Below are 17,289 nucleotides of genomic sequence, written 5' to 3'. Positions count from 1 at the left end.
ACCAATTTGTAACTCCAGCAACAATGTATGAGTGTGACTTTTTCCTCACATCCACGTCATGGTGTTGGCAAATTTTTAAACTTTGATAATATATCACAAAGGTAAAGAGAAACAGGCACTCATCTACATTGTTGGTAGGAGTGTCAATTATTAATAATCTTGACAAAGGGAAATTTAATAATATGCTTCCAAATCCTAAGTGTCCATTCCCAGAAATTCCTTTTTCAGGAAATACCCACACACATGTGAAAGGGTATTTATACAAATTTTCATTGCATTACTAATCTTAACAGTAAAATTTTAACATCTAGTGATAAATGATATTAAATATTTCAAGGAAGATGTAATATATCTGCAATTTATTCTAAAATTAATAAGAATGTGGATTGATAGAAGGAAGAAGGAATGGATAGATACATGATAAAGCAAGTCTATTATAAAATATTATTTACTGAAACTAGCTAGTTGGCATAGAAGTGTTTAACATGAAATTCTTTCAACTTTTGCGTATGTTTAAAAACTTTTATAATAAAATGTCAGGGAAAAAAGATTGGTAATAATCATAAAGTCTAACCATCAGGGAGTGATTTATTTAGTGATGGTACATTCATGTCATGGAACACTACAGCTGTTTAAAAAAAGAAAGAAGCAGATGTTTGCGTATAGATAGGGAAGGTTCCGCAAGGTGAATGGCAAAGTGAAATAATAAAGATGTCAAGGATTGTGGATTATATACCTTTCATATAGAATATCTCTAAAAGGATATGCAAAAATCAAAAAAAGTCATAACTTCTGTGAGGGGAACTTCATCTGGAGGATGAAGTGAGTGCTCTATTATTTTGAATTTTGTGTCATGAGCACTTAATTTTTACTAGAAAGTAGACTTGAGAACATAATAGATATTTTGGGAGTCAGGTCCATTTGATGTCTTACAATTATCTGCCAGCCTGTAGGGAAGGTATTATTGCTATCATTTGCAGATGAGAAAAAAGAGAGGTTCTGAGACACTCAATAATTTGCCCAAGACCATGCAACTAGTAAAGAAAGAAGGCACAGTTGGAACATAGGTCTGTTTAATTCTAAAGCCTTGGCACTGCCAGAAGCAGTAGGAGCACTGCATGCTGGGCAAAGGAAACAGCCTAGGCAAAAGGCACAAAGGTGGGAAAGTGAAGCACTTCCTGGGCAACTGTGTGCGAGCAGCACAGTAATGTAGGATGCATTGTGAAGAGTTGCGGAAGAAAATTAAGATGGAAACTGCTGGCCAGATTATAAAGGAAACCAAGGTGCCACACAATAAGAAACGTGTCCTCTGTCTTACACTTAACCATGGGTGATGTTAATAAGTATTTTAAGTTCCTTTTTGATCATAAATTGTGAAGGATAGGGAGGAATTAAAAAAAGACAAGTTTGGATAACTGGATTAATGGGGCGAGTCTCTGTTACCGGTGTTATTTTTTGAGCATTCCTGAAGTAACGGATGGGAAATGTTTTATGAACCACAAAGCACTTTTCATTATAAATTTTCATGTTTACATTTTATATGCACCTATGAAGAAGATCCTAATTATGTGTAATTGAAACTTTAGAAACAAAAACATATACAAATAATTTTTTTGTAGAAAGAATTATGACCAAAGGGTACTTATTCCCTTTTGTCAAATATGTTTTGCATGTATATGATATTTAGTGACAAAATTTTCCTTACTTTTTATTTATTTTTAAATCTTTAATCTCTTTTTCTAATTGACACATAAAATTGTACATACTTATGGCTTGTTTCTTGCATTTCAATACATGCTATAAAATTCACTTGAATTCATGTATATACAACATTACTGATTTACACAGTTCAGGATGGTTTCACATTGTTATTTATGAAAGTAAAAACTGGAAACAACATGAATATCCACAATAGCAACATGATTCCATAAATTATTGTACATTTATATTACATGATATCATATAGGCATTTTAAAAAGAGGGTTTTTTGTTTTGGTTTGGTTTTGGTTTTGGGGTACTGGGGATTGAATTCAGGGTCACTCAGCCACTGAGCCACATCCCCAGCCCTATTTCATATTTTATTTAGAGACAGGGTCTCACTGAGATGCTTAGTGCCTCACTTTTGCTGAGGCTGGCTTTGAACTCTAGATCTTCCTGCCTCAAGCCTCCAGAGCTTCTGGGATTACAGGTAATGACAAAGAAGGAACCAAAATTATATCTACAGCATCACCATCACTTTGTCAAGAATGTCACTGTCCTCCAGGTTGCTAAATCCAGCTGTGAATTCTCAGCCGTCATTGTATTGGAGTTATTGAGTGGAGATCACTATCATTCCTTGCTCCAACGACCGTCTTCACTTGGCTTCCAGGTCACCACTCCCTCTTTTATCCTGACCTTGCTTGGTCTCCTCATTCCCTCTTACCTCTAGACCCCTAAATGTTGGGATGTCCCAGGACCATCCAATATCCTCTACCCTTCCCTAGCTACACCCTCCTCATCCAGTTTTAGGACTTTCAAATCCCAAATGTCAAGAGCTTCAGCTTGAATCCATTCCCTTTTCCACTCAAGAACTCCATCTGTTTGTGTAATGAGCATGTCAAATCAAACTCATCCAAGATAGACTTCTGACTTACCCCTTCACGTAGGAGTTCCTCACGGACTTCCTTATCTCAGAAGGTGTCAAGTCTGAGTTTGCTTTCTCAGTTCAAAAACTACAGCATCATCCTTGTCTAGTCTTGTTCAGACCCACATCTTGTTTGCTCAGGAGCAACCAAGGGGGCTGCTGCAGTCATTTGTGGCCTGTTTATCATTGAGATGTGATTCTCCTAAAAAAAGAGAACCTGAGGGTCTCAGAGTAGGTACACAAGACCAGGAACTTGCCAATGACTGGCCTGATAGGAAGGGAGATAAAGCCACACTGAATCCATGCTTTAGAAAAGGTAGATTCTACTTTTTCCTGATCCATATTCTTAAGCTTCTGATAGTTTCCATTCAAAACCTATTTTTTACTTGTAAAATGGGTGTAATGATCGCTTGTACCTTATATAGTCTTTTTATGTGAATTAAATATTAATATGAACGGAAGGTGCTAATTAATATAGTGCTTGACACACAGTAAAACCTTTAATAACTATTAGGTATTGCCTACCTGTTGTTTATTATGATTTCTGGTAATACAAACAGATCTTCTTTATGATGAAGATATTACTATATATTGATCACTACTGAGTGAAGCATTGTATGGATATGAAAGGTTTGGAAAAAGCTTTATTCTGAATCTGCTTGTGATGTGAGTCAGTGGAATTTTTAATTGACACTATTCAATAATTTTGTGCTGGTTTGAATAACTGAAAAAAATGTGAAAGGTTTTTAAAAATCCTTTTCTGTGCTATTTTCTTGCAAGTTTATATCAGATCAGTAAAAACCATCTGCCCAAATGTTTTGTTTTTTCTTTTAATTTTTTAAATGTGGGGTCCTCAACTTCTGTTACGTACTGCAGTTGCATATTATCACAAATGTGCACTCAATTTATTTACATATCTTGCCATTCTACTGGGGATAATAAAGTCCTCCATCTAAAAGTCTAACATAAATTTGACATACTTTCATGAAATGTGAAATGGTTGAGACTTCCAATCCTAAGTTATTTTCTAAATATTCATGTATATTAAAAGCCTCAGTAGACACATGTACTCCAAATGTTAAAATCCTTGGGGATTACTTACAGTGGTCATTTGGACATAGTGAGAAAGAGACTATAAAAAATTTATCAGAGTTGGAATGGGACTTGATAAGTCATCTTGGTACAAACCGTCCTAAATTGTTCAAGGCAGATGAATATCATTCTTATTGCTTTTAAAATATCTGAGGAAGGCCTGGTACAGTGGTGCAAGACTGTAATCCCAGGTACTCAGGAGTCTGAGTCAGGATGATTGCAAGTTTGAGGCCAGCCTGGGAAATTTAGTGGGACCCTGCCTTAAACATATAAAAAGAGTTAGGGTACACAGTACTAAAGGGCCCCTGGGCTCAATCCCCAGTACCATAAAACAAACAAACAAAACACCTGAGGATGAAATAAGTGATCAGAGGATATCTTCCTTAGTGTTTAATAATTGCTATGGAAAAATCTTTTTTGTAGGCGTTACTACATAAGCTCCCCTGCCCCATTTTTATTGTATTCTTGGTAAAGAATAGATCATCTGTGTGACTCTACATTTGTTTTCTTTTACTTTGTAAATTTTATTTTATTTTATTTGTGGAACTAGGGATTGAACCGAGGGGCACTGTACCATTAAGCTACATGCTACATCCTCAGCTCTTTTTTTTTAAATTTTTTATTTTATTTTGAGATAGTGTCTCACTAAATTGCCCAGACTGACATTCCACCTTCAATCCTTCTGCTTCTGCCTCCTGAGTAGCTGGACTTACAGGCATGTGTCACCACCCCTGGCTTATATTTGTTTTTAATTGTCCCCTAATCCTTAATATTTTTAAGCTAAACTATTCTTAAAGATCCAGTTTATCTATATTGTGACTTTTTTTTTTTTTTAAAGCAATTAAGCCGGGCATGGTGGCATACACCTATAATCCCAGTGGTGCAGGAGGCTGAGGCAGGAGGTTCACAAGTCCAAGGCCAGCCTCAGTAACTGAAGGAGACCCTAATAAAATTAGTGAGACCCTATCTCAAAAGAAAAAAATAAAAAGGACCGGGGATGAGGCTCAATGATTAAGTGCCTCTGCGTTCAATCTCTAGTAACAAAAAATAAATTAAAAAAATAAAATAAAATAAGTAAAAATCAAAAAGGCAATCAGATGTCTTATATACTTCACTCTACATTCAGAATTGAGATTAGAATTATTCTTTCTCTCTCTCTCTCTCCCTCCTGCCCTCCTCTCTCTGACACACACTTCATTTCTGCCATTCACTTTAGCCTTCAACAAATTACCAAAACCTACCCACACTGGCCACTATGATAGGTATTAGAAATGCAATGGGAATAAGACATATACCATCTGTTTTCTTAATGAGCTCACAAATTTTAATTTCGTCATTCATTGAGGATAGTGGCAATATTTGCCTGTCTTTGACACTGTCAAAGAGCAGCCTGTCACAAAATCATGATACTGCAAATAGAAAAACCAAACAAAAAACAATGAATCCATCTAGGCATTCATTATTATCGTAATATTGAACTTCAAAGTTCTGTATTTTGTAAAGTATCACTTCATTGTGATTTGAAAAGAACCACTGAGGAATTCAGTCCAGGAACGCATGAAGAAAACTCTATGAGCAATCTTACAACATGTTCAAGAACCAACCAAAAATAAATAAATGGTAAAAGTGAGTCTCTTGTCAAAAGAACATAATCATTTCAAAATGGTTGCATCCCAGGTTCCAAGGGGACATATGTAGTGCTTTTTATGAGGATGGGTGGAGAGTGATAGTAAATCAATAGGTTGGCAGTTTATTTGGGGATTAATAAGCTAACAATAGAAATATTTGACATTATCAATGCTGTTGTTTCTTTAAATCTCTGGATTGTGTTCTTCTGTAGCACAGTGTCTCAAATGCACATTCTTGGATGGGGTAGAATAGTGGGAGAGTGATTGGAGGGGAATTATGGGAAATGGGCTTCCACCAAAAGACAAGAATATGGTTTTCTTCACCAAACTATGCAGGAATTTAAAGAAACATTGGCATCAATGTCAAATATTCCCTGTTAGCTGCTACAGCCAAACCACCACAGTTACCACCATCACCAATGGCAACGCACAAGCAACTGATTGGAAACACTAATAAAGACCATTAGAATACAATACAATACAATTCTGAGTGACAACAGTAGCAGCAATCCTAACCACATTTACTGAGCACTTAACTATGTCTCCATCACAGTGGCAAAGACTTTAAGGTACATTAATTTATTGAATCATCACAATATAGCCTTGTTGCAGACAATTATTAATATCCCCATCTTATAGATGGAGAAATAAAGTCATTGAAATGTTAAGCAATTTTCAGGAGGCTACACAATGAGTAAGTGATGGAGTTATTCAAACACAGGTCTGACTATCTGCATAGAACACAAGGATAATTACGAAGAGATTCCTCTGTAGAGCCCCTGACCTTTTGCCTTATTCAAGAACCCTCAGTTTCAAGCTGTTCATCAGTTGAAATTTGTTATTTTCCTCAAGTCTAATATGTACACAGCTGCCAAATGAAGACAGGGTAAGAGATTTAATAATAAAAGCCTTCAAAATACTGCTTACTTATACTATAGAGACCATTCAAGATCAAAATTCAGATTTTCAAAGAATCATGATTCATTTTGCAGCTGCAACTGCTAACCATTAACTGATTAACCCCACTCACTATTGACAGTTTACTCTATTTTAAAGTTGCAGAAATATCCAGTTAATCCCACAGTTATCAATTGTAGAGACATTAGATTTACATATAATCACAGCTCAAAATCATGCTTGTGGATGTAATAAGTGGTTACATTCTTTTATCAGTGGATTTAGTTTCCTAGCAGCCAATAATTTTGAACTCTCAATGTGTGCTGCATTGAAATTAAATATTCATTATGATCTTTTGAAGTTTACATTGGAAAGTACTTCAAAAACTATCAGTACATCAAATTATAATGTATTGCTTCTCTTTTAAGGAATCTGATAATAGTAATCCATTGTGAATTTTGCTCTTTACAATTCTTTCATCAGTGCAGATGTTAGCAACTCACATGGGGCAGCTAAAAAATGCCTTCTCATAAAAGCTGTGGAAGAAAGTCAGCCATAAATCATGAACTTTAAATATGGGAGAGCATTTTGCTAGGACTAGTACAGTTGCTCAAGAACAGATGATTGTAAAAAGAAAGGTTTAATACTTCCATTACCATTACCTTATCATAGCACTTTCTTATTGATTTGTTTTCCCTCTTTTAGGCATGTTATTTTATACTTACTGTTTGTATTTTTCAATTGATTTTTTTAATTACCGGGATAAACATTCAGAGAAAAGTATTATATTCTGAATGTGCGTGTGCATTTTGTGTGTGTGTGTGTGTGTGTGTGTGTGTGTGTGTGTATGTATGAGCATTTGTGTGTCTTTGGGGCAGATAGGTCCTTAGACTGTGCATTCACATTTAATTGCATTTCATATTTCAGCTCAGCACTCTTGGACTTGACTGATGGTTAACAGTAAACATGTATAATTATTCTTTCATGCAACTTGGCCATTGGCAGTGATTTTCATAGCAGTAATTTAACTGCTGAGGCTGCAAGTCAAGATTCATCAGTTTTATTAGGATGCTGAACCTTAAAAGCTTATGGTTGATAATGTTATTAACTCTCTCTGCATTTCCTCTGTAGTAAAGGAAAAACTAGAAGTGCAGCACTTTTTAATATAGTGCATGTGTGGGTGGCTATAAAACACAGGGATGAAAACTCTGTCAGAGCCCAGTAAGTGACTACCCCAGGTACCTCAACTCTACCTTTTCAATTGCCAGGCATTTTAGTTGCTTCAGAATGTAAGTCTTTCATTTTTCAAAAACGAATTCACAAAATTTTTTGTGAATTTTTTGTGACTTCTATGTTTTGGACTTTTTAGAATAACTTACCTTTTTTCAGTTTCTAAACATGTTTTTTGGGAAAAGTTGTACATTATTTTTGCCCAACCTAGTATGAAAATGTTCAAAATTATTAAAGAGATGAAAAAAGGACCTCTACTATTCATCTGGTTCCATCAATTGTTACCAATATTTCGGATTTATTTTCTCTTTCTCTATGTAGATATAAATATATAGATTTTATTTCTTTGTTCATTTTTGGTTTTTTTGCTTGTTTGCTTGTTTCAAATGCTGAGTCATTTGAAAGTAAGATGCTGTGTGGTAGATATCATGACATTTTATCCCTAAATACTTTAGCATCTATCACCTATAAAGGACATTCTGTTTTATAATCAAAATACATTCTTATACCTAAGATAAATAATGATAAACATACTATCATCTGACACACAACCATACTTAGATTTTTTTTTTCAATTGTCTGAAAAATAACTTCATAGATTTTTGTCATTGTTGTTCAATTTGGGATCCACCTAAAATTTACTCATTGCATAAGGTTGTTATGTATCTAGAGCCTTAATCTATATATTTCCTCTCACAATCCCTCCCTGGCTCTAGTTTTTCTGTTTTGGGTTTTTTATTTTTGTTTTTGTTTTCTTAAGAGTTCAGGTCATTAGAATTTCTGATTATCTGATTTGGCTCATCATTAAATTCAGGTGAAACCAATGGTTCTCAGTCTTTACCATACTTCAGAACCATATAATGTGGCTTGTTAAACACATTGACACCCATTGAAGTTTCTGATTCAATGGGTCTGTAGTGCAACCGAGGCATTTGCATTTCTGACAAGTTCACATCCAAAGTCTGTATTTTGAGAACCACTTGGGTAAACTTTCTTGGCAGAGATACTGTATGCATTTCTTATAATAACACATCAGGAGCATCTTGTGGTAACTTTTACAGTTGATGACAGATTTGACCATTTGGTTAAGTGGTGACTACTAGATCTCTCCATTATAAAGATTCATTTTTTTCCTTTGAAATAATGTTATCAGTGGGGCAGATCTCTGTCATTAATCAGTGATATATAGAGATAAGACAATACAAATTTCTGTTCCTTAACAACCAGATTTTAGCTTCCTTTGATTATCCTTGGCTGAATCAGTTGTCATTATTCTTTAAAGAACTTTTTTGTTATTTTTCCTCTTCCTCTCCTGCCCTATTTTCTGTCTCTCCTGAATCCTCCCTTTTCTCCAGCCTTCCCCCTTCCTTCCTTCCTCTCTTCCTTCCTTCCTTCCTTCCTTCCTTCCTTCCTTCCTTCCTTCCTACTACTCCTTTCTCCCATGCATACATACAGTTTCTTTGTCTCAGTCTCTTTCTCTCTCTCTCTTTCTCTCTCTCTCTCTCTCTCTCTCTCTCTCTCTCTCTCACACACACACACACACACACACACCCCTAAACACAGTCTCTGTGCTCTCTCACCTCCTTAAACCTTTCCCTCTTTTACACCCCCTTGTGAGCTTCATTATGGACTGAGTTTTTTTTTTTTTCTTCACCTAATTCAATGTGTTATTTCCTACCATTGCTGTTGTTTTCAAGGATTAAATTTTTCCAGATTTTTTCAATGAGAACCCCTCCTGGGTCCTTTGAGATAAGGCTATTACTGTTAATTCAGCATTTCCTCATTTTTTGGAGAAAGAGGATCACATGTCAACTTGTACTTTTTCCTGCCTAGACCTAAAATCAACCCTTTCTCCAAGGGATTTCCTTAAGTAGAAAATGCTTAGAACCTAGTATCTGAGTGCTGGGCATACTTGTTGCTACTGGCATGTCATTCAGAGGACAGACCTTAGATTTAATGTTTTAGGATGATGGATCTTGGTAATACCTCCAGTTCAAAAGCAGCACTATAGGGTTCTTCCTTGCCTCCCCAGGACCCCCTGGTATCCACATTCATCCCTAGTGAAAACTGATTCTCTAATAAAAAATAATTATAAATACCTACATGCACACACACACTCACACTCCTTTATTCCAATACATACAAAATAGATTCAGAATTACAGCAGTAATACTTCAACCAACAATAACAAAACTACTGAGAAAATTTGATTTTCTTACAATTTTTTATACTTACAATGTAATAGAGTGTATATAATCTGTTATTTTCAAAGGTTTCTTATTACTTTCTTTGTGTGTTTGTGCTGTCAGTTTGATATGCAGTTCTTATAATTGTTTCTGTTTTTATCTATCTTAGGGTTTACTTTTTCCAACTATTTTGATTTAATTTTGTTTTGAGTAGGTAAACTATTTACATAAGTCAAAGTTAGAATTACCTTTAAAACTGAAAAACTTAAATCACATTTAGATTTATTAGTTTTAGGTTTCTTTTTCAATGTTTCTTCTGACAAAAGTAAATAATTATATGCACATTTATCTTTTTTATTACATAAAAGGAGCATAACATATACATTTATTGGCAACTTTTTTTTTCATTTATAAATATATAATCCTGGGGATCATCCCTAGCATCAAAAAGTCTTCTTCATTCTTCCTCATAAGTACATATATCCCATTGTGCATGCACACTTTAGATAATTCAACCAGCCTCCTATGCATGGGTGTTTAGGTCGTTTCCAAAGTTCTACTGTTGCAAGTTATGTAAGCAGCTCAGCTAGCATTGTTTTTGTTGTTGTTGGTGGTGGTGGTGGTGGTGGTGGTGGTAGTGGTGGTTTTTGTTTGTTTGTTTAAGGCTCTCATGCAGTTGCAATGAAGTTATCTTAAGGTTCTTTTCCTGGCTCACTCATGTGGTTGCCAGCAAAGCTTTGCTTTGTTCCACTTGACTGCCTGTTCCCGTAGGCTCCCTGTGTATCCTTAGGACAAGGCAGTTGTTGGCTCTCCCCTCCTTGGGGCCACTTCCTGACATGATAACTGTCTTTCATCAGAATGAGTGAGGGAGAAAAGGAGGATGCATCCACCCATGCACACATCCAAGGCAGAAACCACAGTCATTTTATGACCTAATATTAGAAGTGGAATTCAATCGTTTCTGCTATATTCTATTAAACTAGGAGTGAGTAACTAAGTCCAAACTTGAGGGAAGACAAGGAAATAAATTCTACCTCTCGGGTGGAAACGTGTCAAAAACGTGTGAACATATCTTTAGAAATACCATATTATCTAATTCAAAGACCTCTAGCTCAATAACACGTTGTATGTGTGAGGACAATACACGCTTAGATACCAGTACCTAGTACGTAATACAGGTGCTGTCACAAGTATACCTCATTAAATCCTAATAACCATCTTATACTTGCTCCAGAGTAGAACTACACATCTTATCAAATTGCACCTTTGTAGTTCTCATGGTTGTAGGTTGTATGACTCTACACAATATTAAAATAAATTTCAGTAGATCATCTTATATATTACTGTTATTCAGTATCTTAGCTTTTGTTTTAGTGACAATGAGTAAGAAAACAAAATAAAACCCATTTAGAATAGGCATAAATGGGTGGAGTTATAAATAAAAAGGAGAGAATTGTTGAAGTTTGGTGACAGTTACTTCAGAATTCAGTGTACTAGTCCATATACTTCTATGTATTTTTAAAGTTTATTGACATAAAAAGGAAAAAATAAAAAGATAAAGCAAACCTCTCTTTTTAGTTTTATGTCTTTAAAGATTGTGTGTGTGTGTGTGTGTGATAAGGGAATGTATGTACCCTTGATAGTTTAAAAAAACAAAGCAGCTTACTTGTTCTTCTGAACACTACCAAGTTTTCTTGGTCATTAAAATAAACCTCAGGAGTTGCCTGAGTGGAGGCTTATCAGTTAGTAGATGCCCGCAGGACTGGCCGGCTGGAGAGCGAGCCGCTTCTCCCAGGACGGTACAGGGGATTGAACCCAGGGCCGTGAGCATGCTAAGGGGCGATCCAAGATGGCAGACTAGAGGGTGACTGCATCTCCAGTCGCTCCAGAACCCAGGATTCAAGAAGGGGAGGCTCTGAGACACTCGGACTAAAATAGAGCCTCGGGGTGAGTCTCCCCTACCCGGTGAAGCGCTGCCCGGGTGGCAGGCCTGGATTCAGGTGGCATATTAGAGAAGGCAGAGCAGCTAGAGACCACCCCAGGCAGCCCTGTGCACTCCGGCGGGGGGATCCTCCCACAGGGCCAGATTCTCCAGCATCTCTGAGCAGGCCCCCCAGTGAGAGCCTGCCTGCACAGAACCAAGCTTCAAATCCCTGAACCAGGGTGGCGAGTTCCTGCCCACAGGTTGCTTCAGGCACCAGGACAGGGCAGCCAGGGACTTCCCGAAGCAGCCCGCAGCCCGGCCCCCTCCGGAGGGAAGCGCCTTTCCGGGCTAGCTTCTCCGAGCAGACCGCCCAGTGAGAGCCTTTCCACACAGAGCCAGCTCCAAGTCCTGGAACCAGTAGAGGACTAGGGGCAGCTTTCCTTGGAAGCACTGCATTATCAAGTTACTCCAAGACTTCAGGCTACTGAAGGCAGGAAGGTGATACACTGGAAATCTACAGAGACAATATAAGCCAATAGAAGAATTCTGCAATATCACAAAGTCCCACTGACATCTGACCAATATGAGAAAACAAGGGAAGAAAATAGATATTATATTAATAAAACCTAGATATTATATCAATAAAACCCAATGACAGCACAGCAGAAGAAATGTCAGAAAGGGAGTTCAGAAAGTACATAATTAAAACAATCAGGGAAGCAAACGAGGAGATGAAGAGCAAATGCAGGCATTAAATGATCTCACCAATCAACAGTTAGAAGAGCAAATAAGGGAAGCAAGAGATCATTTCAATAAAGAGTTACAGATACTGAAAAAAACCAGAAATCCTTGAAATGAAGGAAACAATAAACCAAGTTAAAAACTCCATAGAAAGCATAGCCAATAGGATAGAACACCTGGAAGACAGAACCTCAGATATTGAAGACAAAATATTTAATCTTGAAAACAAAGTTGACCAAACAGAAAACATGGTAAGAAATCATGAACAGAATCTACAAGAATTATGGGATATCATGAAGAGGCCAAATTTAAGAACTATTGGGATTGAGGAAGGCTTAGAGAAACAAACCAAAGGAATGAACAATCTATTCAATGAAATAATATCAGAAAATTTTCCAAATCTGAAGAATGAAATGGAAATCCAAGTACAAGAGACTTATAGGACTCCAAATACACAAAATTACAACAGACCCACACCAAGGCACATTATAATGAAAATACCTAACATATAAAATAAAGACAGAATTTTAAAGGCTGCAAGAGAAAAGAATCAAATTACATTCAGGGGGAAACCAATAAAAATATCAGCAGATTTTTCAATCCACTCTAAAAGCTAGAAGGGTCTGAAACAACATTTACCAAGCCCTGAAAGAAAATGGATGCCAACCAAGAATCTTATACCCAGCAAAACTTACTTTCAGATTTGACGATGAAATAAGATCCTTCCATGATAAACAAAAGCTAAAGGAATTTAGAAAAAGAAAGCCAGCATTGCAGAACATTCTCAGCAAAATATTCCACGAGGAAGAGATGAAAAACAACGATGCAAATCAGCAATGGGAGGAACTAGCCTAAAGGAATAGCCAAATAAAGGGGAAACCAAATCATGTCAAAAAACAAAAATGAGTCAAATGACTGGAAATACAAATCATATCACAATAATAACCCTGAATGTTAAGGCCTAAACTCATCAATCAAAAGACATAGACTGGCAGAATGGATTAAAAAGAAAAATCCAACAATTTGCTGCCTGCAAGAAACTCATCTCATAGAAAGAGATATCCATAGACTAAAGGTGAAAGGATGGGAAAAAAAACATACCATGCACACGGACACAGCAAAAAGCTGGAGTATCCATCCTCATTTCAGATAATGTGGACTTCAAGCAAAAACTAGTCAGAAGGGATAAAGGAGGACATTACACACTGCTTAAGGGAAGCATAAATCAGCTAGACATAACAATCATAAATATCTATGCCCCGAACACTGGCTCATCCATGTACATCAAACAAATCCTTCTCAATTCCAGAAATCAAATAGACCACAACACAATAATACTAGGCGATTTTAACACACCTCTCTCACCGCTGGATAGATCGTCCAAACAAAAATTGAATAAAGAAACCATAGATCTCAATAACACAATCAACAATTTATGCTTAACCGACTTATATAGAATATACCATCCAACAAAGAACGAATACACTTTCTTCTCAGCAGCACATGAATTCTTCTCTAAAATAGACCATGTTTTATGCCACAAAGCTACTGTTAGCAAATACAAGAAGATAGAGATACTACCTTGTACTCTGTCAGATCATAATGGATTGAAATTAGAAATAAATGACGGAATAAAAAACAGAAACTTCTTCAATACCTGGAGATTAAATAATACACTATTATATGATGAATGGATAACAGAAGACATCAGGAGGGATATAAAAATATTTTTAGAAGTAAACGAGAACAAAGACACATCATATCTCTGGGACACTATGAAAGCAGTACTGAGAGGAAAATTTATTTCATGGGGTGCATTCAACAAAAGAAGTAGAAATCAACAAATAAACGACTTAACATTACAGCTCAAAGCCCTAGAAAAAGAAGAGCAGACCAACACCAAAAGTAGTAGAAGACAGGAAATAGTTAAAATCAGAACCGAAATCAACGAAATTGAACCAAAAGAAACAATCGGAAAAATTAACAAAATAAATAGTTGGTTCTTTGAAAAAATAAACAAAATTGATAAACCCTTAGCCACACTAACAAAGACAAAGAGGGAGAAAACTCAAATTACTAAAATACGAAATGAACAAGGAAATATCACAACAGACATGAGTGAAATACAAAACAGAATTAGAAGCTATTTTGAAAATCTATACTCCAACAAAACAGAAAACCTCGAAGACATCAACAAGTTTCTAGAGACATATGAATTACCTAAACTGAATGAGGAGGACATACACAACTTAAATAAATCAATTTCAAGCAATGAAATAGAAGAGGTCATCAAAAGCCTACCAAGAAAGAAAAGTCCGGGACCAGATGGGTTCTCAGCTGAGTGCTATAAAACCTTTAAAGAAGAGCTCATTCCAATACTCCTCAAAGTATTCCATGAAACAGAAGAGGAGGGAACCCTCCCAAACTCATTCTATGAAGCCAATATCACCCTGATACTTAAACCAGACAGAGACACTTCGAGGAAAGAAAATTTCAGACCAATATCCTTAATGAACATCGAAGCAAAAATTCTCACAAAATTTTAGCAAATCGCATCCAAAAATATATTAAAAATATAGTGCACCACGATCAACTGGGTTTTATCCCAGGGATGCAAGGTTTGTTCAAAATCCAGAAATCAATAAATGTAATATCAATATCAATAGACTTAAAGTCAAGAATCACATGATTATTTCGATAGATGAAGAAAAAGCACCACTGGATAGATCTTCCAATAAAGAAACCATAGATATCATTAACACATCTTCTTAACAGGACTCCCATAGCATAAGAAATAAAAGCAAGAATCAACAACTGAGATAGATTCAAACTAAATAGCTTTCTCTCAGCAAAGGAAACTATCAGCAATGTGAAGAAAGAGCCTACAGAGTGGGAGAATATCTTTGCCACTCATACTTCAGATAGAGCGCTAATTTCCAGAATATATAAAGAACTCAAAAAACTCTACACCAAGAATACAAATAATCCAATCAACAAATGGGCTAAGGAAATGAACAGACACTTCACAGAAGAAGATGTACAAGCAATCAACAGATACATGAAAAAATGTTCAACATCTCTAGTAATAAGAGAAATGCAAATCAAAACCACCCTAAGATTTTATTTCACCCAAATTAGAATGGCGATTATCAAGAACACAAGCAACAATAGGTGTTGGCGAGGATGTGGGGAAAAAGGTACACTCATACATTGCTGGTGGGGTTGCAAATTAGTGCAGCCACTCTGGAAAGCAGTATGGAGATTCCTCAGAAAGCTTGGAATGGAACCACCATTTGACCCAGCTATCCCACTCCTTGGCCTATACCCAAAGGACTTAAAATCAGCATATTCCAGAGATACAGCCACATCACTGTTCATAGCTGCTCAATTCACTATAACCAGATTGTGGAACCAACCTAGATGCCCTTCAATTGATGAATGGATAAAGAAACTGTGCCATATATATACAATGGAATATTAGTCAGCCATGAAGAATGATAAAATTATGGCATTTGCAGGCAAATGGATGAAATTGGAGGATACCATGCTAAGTGAGATAAGCCAATCTCAAAAAACTAAAGGACGAATGATCTCGCTGATAAGCGGATGAGGACATATAAGGGGGGGTGGAGGGGTTAGAGTTAGGTTTAGGGTTTGTTTTAGGGTTAGGGATAAGGAGGGTGGTAAGAATGGAGGAAGGAAGGACTGTATAGAGGGAAAAGAGGAGTGGGAGGGGTGGGGGTAAGGGAAAAAAATAACAATGAATCAAACAACATTGCCCTATGTAAATTTATGATTTTTAATTAAAATAAATAAATAAATAAAATAAAAAATAAATAAATTAATAAATAACAAATAAACCTCAGTTTCCTATTATGTTGCCCTTCTTCTGTGGCAGGTTTCCAAAACTTTATTGTACACCAGAATCACCTATAGAGCTTGATAAAATATCTCCAATTCCCAATACCAGCCATCACTATTCTTTCGGTATAGAAATGTGCATTTTAAATAAATATGCCTGATATATTTTATTCCAAAGATAGGTGAACCCAATTTGAGATATATTTTATTTTTATTTTATGAATTTACAATGAAAGCACTTTTACAAGTGCTTTATAAGGCAGTATGGTAGATACAAAAAATGAATGTGATGTTCTACTATGCTGTATTTCCTACTGAAACTTGTAAACTTGTGGAAGAGACAGACTTCCAGTGTTATAATAGGAATAAATAGAATTGGGTTGAGTCCATATTATCCTATGAGCTTTCTGCAGGGAGTAGACATTATATGGGAACAAATTTTTTGTGTGCATGAGCGGAATATGAGAGAGTTTTAAAAATAAAGAGGAATATATAACACTATTTGTCTAAAGAATCACATATTTCAGGCTAGTTATGGCAAATGCTGGAAAATTGTTCATTTTGTATATGACATCCTTAATGAATGCTGGGGTTTTAGGTTGTTGATTAAAGAGTGATATACGTATTTTGAATATAAAATGTGAAAATGACAAAGATAGTTTATGAAGTAATACATTGTAGTTCAGAAGATCACCTAACTTAAATGTCTTGATGGACCTCAAGGAGTACAGTGGCAAAGTCATTTTAATTCTTTGGATCTATTCAAGAATAATGAGAGACTGTTAACAACCCAGACTCTTGAAAATCCAGCTGTTACCATTTGGTTGCTTCATTCATCAATTAAAATCTATTTTGCAAATAGGATTATTTGCTACTCTGTGCTTTGCTGTGGAGGAATGGTTTGGGGGAGAGAACTAACATTTAGTCAAATGTCTTCTGTGAAATTTTCAATTTTCTTTACAACAGAATTACGAGATAGGTATTATTCTCATTTTAATGATAAGGACAGATTTAAAGACAATGAGTGCTAACAACTGATTTATAACAACCAATCATATGCAGTATATTTCCAGTGATCAAATGAGTTGCCTTTTAGTATGAAATTGA

At 36.0% G+C, this 17,289-nt stretch overlaps 2 protein-coding genes across 5 annotated transcripts in view; one reads left to right on the top strand and one right to left on the bottom strand.

Moving 5' to 3' along the window:
* RNLS (renalase, FAD dependent amine oxidase) overlaps positions 1-17,289 on the top strand; it is a 300,101-nt gene that overhangs the window by 74,106 nt on the left and 208,706 nt on the right. The window lies entirely within an intron of this gene.
* Positions 1-17,289, bottom strand: part of LOC306660163 (gastric triacylglycerol lipase-like) — a 217,910-nt gene that overhangs the window by 197,399 nt on the left and 3,222 nt on the right. The gene's annotated exons all lie outside the window — the stretch shown is intronic.

The sequence above is a fragment of the Sciurus vulgaris genome, assembly GCF_902686455.1.
Source record: "Sciurus vulgaris genome assembly, chromosome: 4".
NCBI classification, from domain to species: Eukaryota; Metazoa; Chordata; class Mammalia; order Rodentia; family Sciuridae; genus Sciurus; species Sciurus vulgaris.
This window is presented reverse-complemented; position numbering and strand designations above follow the sequence as displayed.